Source organism: Pyxicephalus adspersus, chromosome Z (genome assembly GCF_032062135.1).
Source record: "Pyxicephalus adspersus chromosome Z, UCB_Pads_2.0, whole genome shotgun sequence".
NCBI classification, from domain to species: domain Eukaryota; kingdom Metazoa; phylum Chordata; class Amphibia; order Anura; family Pyxicephalidae; genus Pyxicephalus; species Pyxicephalus adspersus.
The window spans coordinates 35,241,145-35,247,863 of NC_092871.1; the positions used below are offsets into that span (position 1 = coordinate 35,241,145).

Consider the following 6,719-nt stretch of genomic DNA (forward strand, 5'->3'; position numbering starts at 1 on the left):
ATATATCAGAGACCCATTATAAATGTTTCGTTATAAATGTATATAAAAAGTAGCAATCAGGCCTGTTAAATGATCTTTAAATATATCTGTCCATTTTCTATCTATCTATCTCTCTTTAAAATGTATCATATACCCATTTCAAATCATGTAAATCTATCTATCCATCCTTCTATCCTCAATTTATCATCTATTTTGTGCTCCCCTGCTGCTCAATATAAATTTATCAGCTAGGCCTGTTTAAAATTGTATGGTACTATTATCTATATATCTATCTATGCCATTTTAATTATTAGATTAGATTAGATTATGAGTTGTAACTATGATATAGTTAATGACCCCAAAGCCCTCCTTCATTATTTTGCACTGGGCTTTCAAAATGCCATTAACCCTAGTCAGCTAATAGCAGAACCAGCAGTCCAAGGGTCTATGTGTGAAGTGCATGACGCAGCACTGCGTGGTAGACTCGGAACCCCGCTGGTGAGCTCTGTACAGTAACCTGGTGCTACCCTACAGTCACATACTGCGAGCCTGAGGGAATGTGCCAAGGCAGGCTGTAGATCTGTGCAAATGCTCATTTAAACAGTCATAGATGTCTTAGCAGCCATGCCTGCAGGTGAAATGGGGCATCTTTCCCAATCTCTGTAAGATCAAAGCCTAATGAATCAGCAGTGTTATCACCATCCCTTCACTGCTTAGGCAAGGGGAGCTGTTCTTTCTCTCCAGCTAGGCCCTGTGCAGCGTATTACTGTAAGCAGTCTCGCTACTTGGCTCCATTCAAATAAGTGATGCTAAAAATTGCCACACTTACCAGCCTGTTCTAATCAAGAGTCGGTCATGTGCCAGTCAGAAGTCAATCAGACAGTGAAAAAGGCATTAACAGTGTGCAGATGTCATTAGGATCCAACCAGATTTCAGTTTGCTGCAGGAAGATCAGAAAATGATGAACTAATTGGTTAAGAATTACTATGGCTTTCATGTCTTTTATTTACTAAAGCATCATCAACATTTATATTCAAAAAACAAATGTCCTAACATTCCATGGGACATTCTTGCTAAATGAATGGTATCAAGTTTAATGCAGTTAAACACATGTATATGGGAATGATATGTGATTAAATTGATTTTATGTACAAGCACATGGGCAAAATCAATAATTAGGATATAACATTTGCAAAATATGTATTTACCATATTTATCCATTTTAAATGTCATGTCACAAACATAAGCTCTGTGATAATTTAAAATGTATCCAATGCCAAAACTGATGATAACCTTCCAAATTTTAACTGTTGTCTGTGTCCTTCTAGTGAAATTTACATCTCAGAGTCGGGCCTAGTTACCACACTGAGATGTGATGAGTGATGGGATATTTCATTGAGCTATCAGAACAAGAATAGAGGTGTAATTTTCCAATAATGCCATTGGTTTAAGTGATAAGTGTCATCAAAACCTCTTTGACTTTAAATGACCAGTGCATATGAGTACAGCATGTCCCTTAGAGGAGCATTTAAACTGCAGGCAAAGCAGTCCAAATGCTGTGTTTGCAATTTAAATATTTATGTTTGCAAATTAGATGCAGTGTTTGAATTTTGTTAGAACATCATTAGTCAACATATACTAGTGCCCTGGGACATTGCCTTGGCAGGAGTAATGTCACTCAGACATTGTGTCCCTGACTGTAAAAACCAAATTCACCTGTATATAAAAAGATTTAAAAAGGTCCATACCGCCTCCCTGCTGGCAAATTATGGTCCTAGTCCTACTTTTCTGTATCTGTATGGGGCTTAGCCCATTTTAAAACTTGTACATCTAGAAAAGAACTACTAGCCTTCACAGATGAGGTCATAGAAAAGACATAAGCACAGATTTGGGGTGCCTGGAATCCCGATCTTGCCCACAAAATAGTTCAACTGTTAGCACTTTCTATGTTGTCAAGAGTATTATCTTTAAAGAGGAACTAAACTCAAAAATAAAAAAAAAAAACACTTACCTTTAAGCTTGTCTACCCTTTATGTAAAGTGAAAAGAGTTTGGGTACGCTTTACGTTAAATCCCTCAGTGACTATAGATGTGTTTCAGGTTTATCACAACCTTGGGTTTGGGGCATATCAATGGATTTCAACTTTGGGTCACATTTTGAATTTCTGATTTAAAATTTTGCATCCAAAACCATAGTGCACTGGATACATGCAATACCTAGACAAGTGAGTGTCAAAAGCTAGTAATCTAGAGGCTCTTGGTGAGGCTGACCAATTTATGTGGGAACATTGTGTTGTATATTCTGTGTGTTGGATAGTGGTCTCCATATCCTTTGGTAAGCCCGTGTTCACAGTTGTAAAGACCCAAGATTCCTTTTTAGGACTACTTTTTCTAGATCAGCAACAAGTGTATTTGTGTTCACACTTCTAAGTGAAACTTGTTTGAACTTCTGAATATGGCATAATTTTGTGGCGGTACCCAATGTCCTGTGTACATTTTTTACATTCACAGATTGGATGACAATTGGGATCCTTCTATATGACATGCGCTGCTTAATATATATTAGTACCCAGGGAACGGTGGTGAAACATTAGTCAGTAGATGGACAACTCCACTGGAGAAAAAGAAGTTTAAGCTCCGGATAAGGAAAGGATTCTTCACCGTTAGGTATGTGAAAATGTGGAATCGGCTCCCTCAGGAAGTAGTTTCAGCAAATATTATAGATTGCTTTAAGAAAAAGCTGGATCTTTTTCCAGAAGCACATAATTTACCTGGGGATTAAAGTTCTAAAGTAAAGATAACAGAGACTGTTGATCCAGGGAACAACCGATTGCCTCATGGAATCAGGAAGGATTTTTTTCCCCTGTTGGAGCAAATTGTACCAGGATCTTTTCTATCCTTTTCTGTGGATCAACTATGTCTTATAGGGTTTTATATCTAGGATATGTTTATTTCCCTAGTGGTTAAACTTGATGGATTTATGTCTTTTTTTATGTAACTCTTAATACATAATCCTACCAGTGAGCATGAATATATTTATTGGGAAAATATAGCATATCTCTAACTAAACATTGACTCCTGTATTCTTTGAGGGTTAAACACTGTTCAATTTTTTCTACCATTTCTTGCAGCTCACATTCAGAACTTTTTTCCATACAATATATCCTGGTATATATCAATCAGTCTTACCCTAATAATAAATTTTACCAAGACAGGTAAACTGTTGCTCTGTATACCTTACAAACAGAAACACAGCTAGATCTGTGTGAGAGAAGCATACAACCTTTTAGCATCCTTATCCTCACTCCTCTAACTGGAATAGATTTCTTCAAAGTTATTTGCTATTTGCTGGCAAATGTTTTCAATCCTAGACCCAATACATTCCAGTTTTACTGGATCACCCAGGTTTATCCATGAAAGTCTCTTCTCCAGTCTTGGAGAGCTTGTTTGCGTGTTTTCCCAAAGCAACTGATAATGTCCAGTGTGTTACAACGCCATCCACTGTGAATGGCACCCCAACACATTGTACATTAGAGCATGGCATACTGCAATTCACAACAACACTGCACTGGGGTGCAATGTGATGCCAAAAATGAATCATGTGTATTTATTCATGTATTGCAGTGCCTTGGCAGCCTAAAAATAGTTATTGGTCTTCGTTACTGCAATGTGCATTGTTACATGAAGAGTCCTCTTCATGAAGAGCCCTCACATTTTCTTGGTAATCTCTTTTCCCTAAGAAGCATAGCATACTTGCTGATCCTCACACAAACTTACATGTGTGCAGATTTCCTGCAGCAATGACAAGTCCAGGAACCAGCCACCTCTGTGTCCCAGGTATCTGCCATCTTCTCCGCCGCCTTCACGGTGATCTTCCCAGTCCACATTGATCCTCTTCAGCCATTGAATGGTCATAGATGATGTAACATGTGCCGGAGTTACATTATCCCTGGCGGTTGACTCTAGATGCAGCATGTACTATGCAGTGTAGGGATAAATGAAAACGCAACCAGGAGCCATTTTCTGTCCAAAAAAATATTAGATCTATTTTTGTCAAATACTCACAATGCACCAGACTGAAAATTACTTTTAAATTAACATTATTATGTTGAATGTTGTACTTTATTGGTTTTTGATAATGCTAGATTCACATGTATTGTGAAGCTTTTTAAGCTGACCCTGTCAAACAAAGTCCATGATGTAATATGTGTGTGTATACTTACCGGTAATTCAGCGTCTTCAAGCTTCACTAATTTCTGACAGCCCCAATTATTCATCACTCTCTGATCAGTGCTAACCTTGAATAATAAATCAGATTTATATAAGGGTTTTAGTTATAAAGCAGCTGTATGATCTGACTGCCGCTGTACATCTGCTTTAAAATGAAAAACAAACAGTCCACATCCATAAAGTTCAGAGCTGTGCTTTACAAACGTGCCCAAGGGTCCAATGACAGTATTTTAAAATAGAATTTAACAAAATCACATGACTGATCCTACCTCCAACTCAGTGTTAAGAGAACTTTGCGGTTCTGGGAATGTTATTGCCCCAGACAGGTGACTTATTGTCATCTTACCACCACCTAAACTTCTGTAAAAACAAAGCCCTAATTATTCCCACTCTGTATTTACAAGAGGAGAATATCCAAGGCTACTTGTTCCAGCTGTTAGGTCCAATCCTGGCACTTCTGATGCCAAATTACAAACATCTATTGGTGTTCCATGCTTCAATGTCTGTAACTAGGAGGAAGGGAGATAGTGGCCCTGTGATGCGGATAATTAGGCTGGCAGGTGTATAGGGTGGAATGGAATGGTCCTGGCAACAGCATTCCTCCTTGACAGACACAGTATGCCCCCAGCTTGTGGATCCAGAGCAGCTTCCTTCCATTTGAAGGCAAATGTCTAGAATGGCTATACCTAGAAAAGAATTTGCAGGATTCTATGTACACACTGCATGCATTTTAATGAAAAGGATGTAATGGGTTATGGTTTAACGGTACCTGTTTTGTTTTCTCTGAGGCCTTTGGTTTTTTTTGATACCTGTCCATAAATGATGATAAGGATAGGTATTTAGACAAATTCATAATAGCTTAGTGTTCATAGTTCATTTGTAATAACCTGGTTTTCATATACCCTTACCTTTTGGTAAAAAAAAAAGATAGAGTTCTGCTTTACTGAATAAACTCAAAATACTGAACAAATCTGACCTTGAATTATTTTACTATGTATTTGTCCATGCCTATTATAGGTTTTTACCTATTGTAACTGAATATTTACAAGTGTCCCTCATTTCGACTCACAACTTTGCATTTAGAACTGAGTCCCTTTGTCATATTGTCTTTTTTTCATACCAGTTCTAGGTCTAATTGCAGGTCTGCATAAATGCATTAAACCAATCCAACCTTTCAGTGATTGCATTGGGTAGTGTAAATGGGATTGTAAAGGAAAATAACCAGCCATTATTGTTGATTATTTTTTGTTTTTTTAGGTGTTTAAAGATTTTCAGTGTGTTATTTTGTGATCTTACCCTTAAAATGTCCTTTTTATCCAACCTAAAAAGCTACAAGGTTTGGTATTCTTTTTGTATAACTTGCCCAGGTTTGTGTCAGGTTTAAAAAAAACTAGCTAACATTTACACTTAAAGAGAACTTAGACGGATGTTCTGAGCTGGGAAATCCTTAGTAAAGAGAAGTGTATTCTCTATGTTCATGTCTGCTTGTCAGTGAGTGTTTCTAATATTGGCCGCCTGTCAGACCATTCTTAAGATGCTCTTGTTACTGCTGTTGTCACCTTGGCATTGTAGAATCCTCTAGTCACATTTTAGTTGCCATAGTGCAAAGGAATTGTCATTGCACTGGCAGCAATTAGTTATGATTGTTATAGCCTTGAAACTAACATTTTCTTTCATTGTGTATATGTGTTTCACATTTAGAATTATAGCACATGGGAATTGTGGTCACAGCTGACCCTTGTTTCTGTTCCAAAATTTTGACACCAATTGTTCACATCTCAGAACCTCTCTGTACACATCTCGGGTAAATGCTATTGGAGTGTTTGTGTGGACAGGCTTTGGACCTGAGTTAGTAGACAATGTAGCTTGCTTTTGAAATTATTTTGATCTTTAAAAAAAAAATTACGGCAGGTACAGTTAATCTCCATCTGGCCTACATTTGACCTTCTTAAAGCTGCTTGTGCATTTCCTTAGATTTTTATGTGGAGGGAAGCAATACTGACATTAAGGCCTTATTTAGAGTTGCAGCCAGTGGTCAGAGCACAAAGCAGCCAGAGCTATCAGTAGCTCCCAGCAGGAGGCTGGTCAATCAGGCAATCCAGCAGGTTAAGTAAATGTCCCAAGTCCCAAAGGTGATAGCCTATGTAGTAATAGTCAAGCAAGTCAGTGCAAGATCATGCGATGAATCACAATAATCAGACTGAGAGACACAAGCTGCAGGTTTTAAATAGTAAGCCAAACATCCTGATTGGTCACAGAAACAAGAACAGGTAAAAGCAGTTCTTTAATCAGGATCCAGGATTCAAGGTCTCAGTAGTAGCCATGCAAGGTTTTTGGCACCAAGCAGTTTTGTTTACCGACATTGATGATGCTCAATTGTGCTCCCAACTCCTGCCTTTTGAATGCAAAGGAGTGGTTATGAATCACTTTGTACATGCGTTTGCACATGGTTGGATTGCAGCATAGTTCCTGGAAGCAACATGAAGCTTCTAGTCCTAAGGTTAGTTTTCA

General features: G+C 38.0%; 1 protein-coding gene and 1 long non-coding RNA gene across 2 annotated transcripts in view; one reads left to right on the forward strand and one right to left on the reverse strand.

Moving 5' to 3' along the window:
- The window catches only part of LOC140343723 (uncharacterized), a 2,515-nt gene extending 1,291 nt beyond the window's left edge, over positions 1-1,224 (reverse strand). The window contains exon 1 of the long non-coding RNA XR_011923402.1: positions 809-1,224. This is a non-coding gene — a long non-coding RNA (uncharacterized lncRNA). The remainder of the gene's footprint in view (positions 1-808) is intronic.
- AMMECR1 (AMMECR nuclear protein 1) overlaps positions 1-6,719 on the forward strand; it is an 82,436-nt gene that overhangs the window by 777 nt on the left and 74,940 nt on the right. The window lies entirely within an intron of this gene.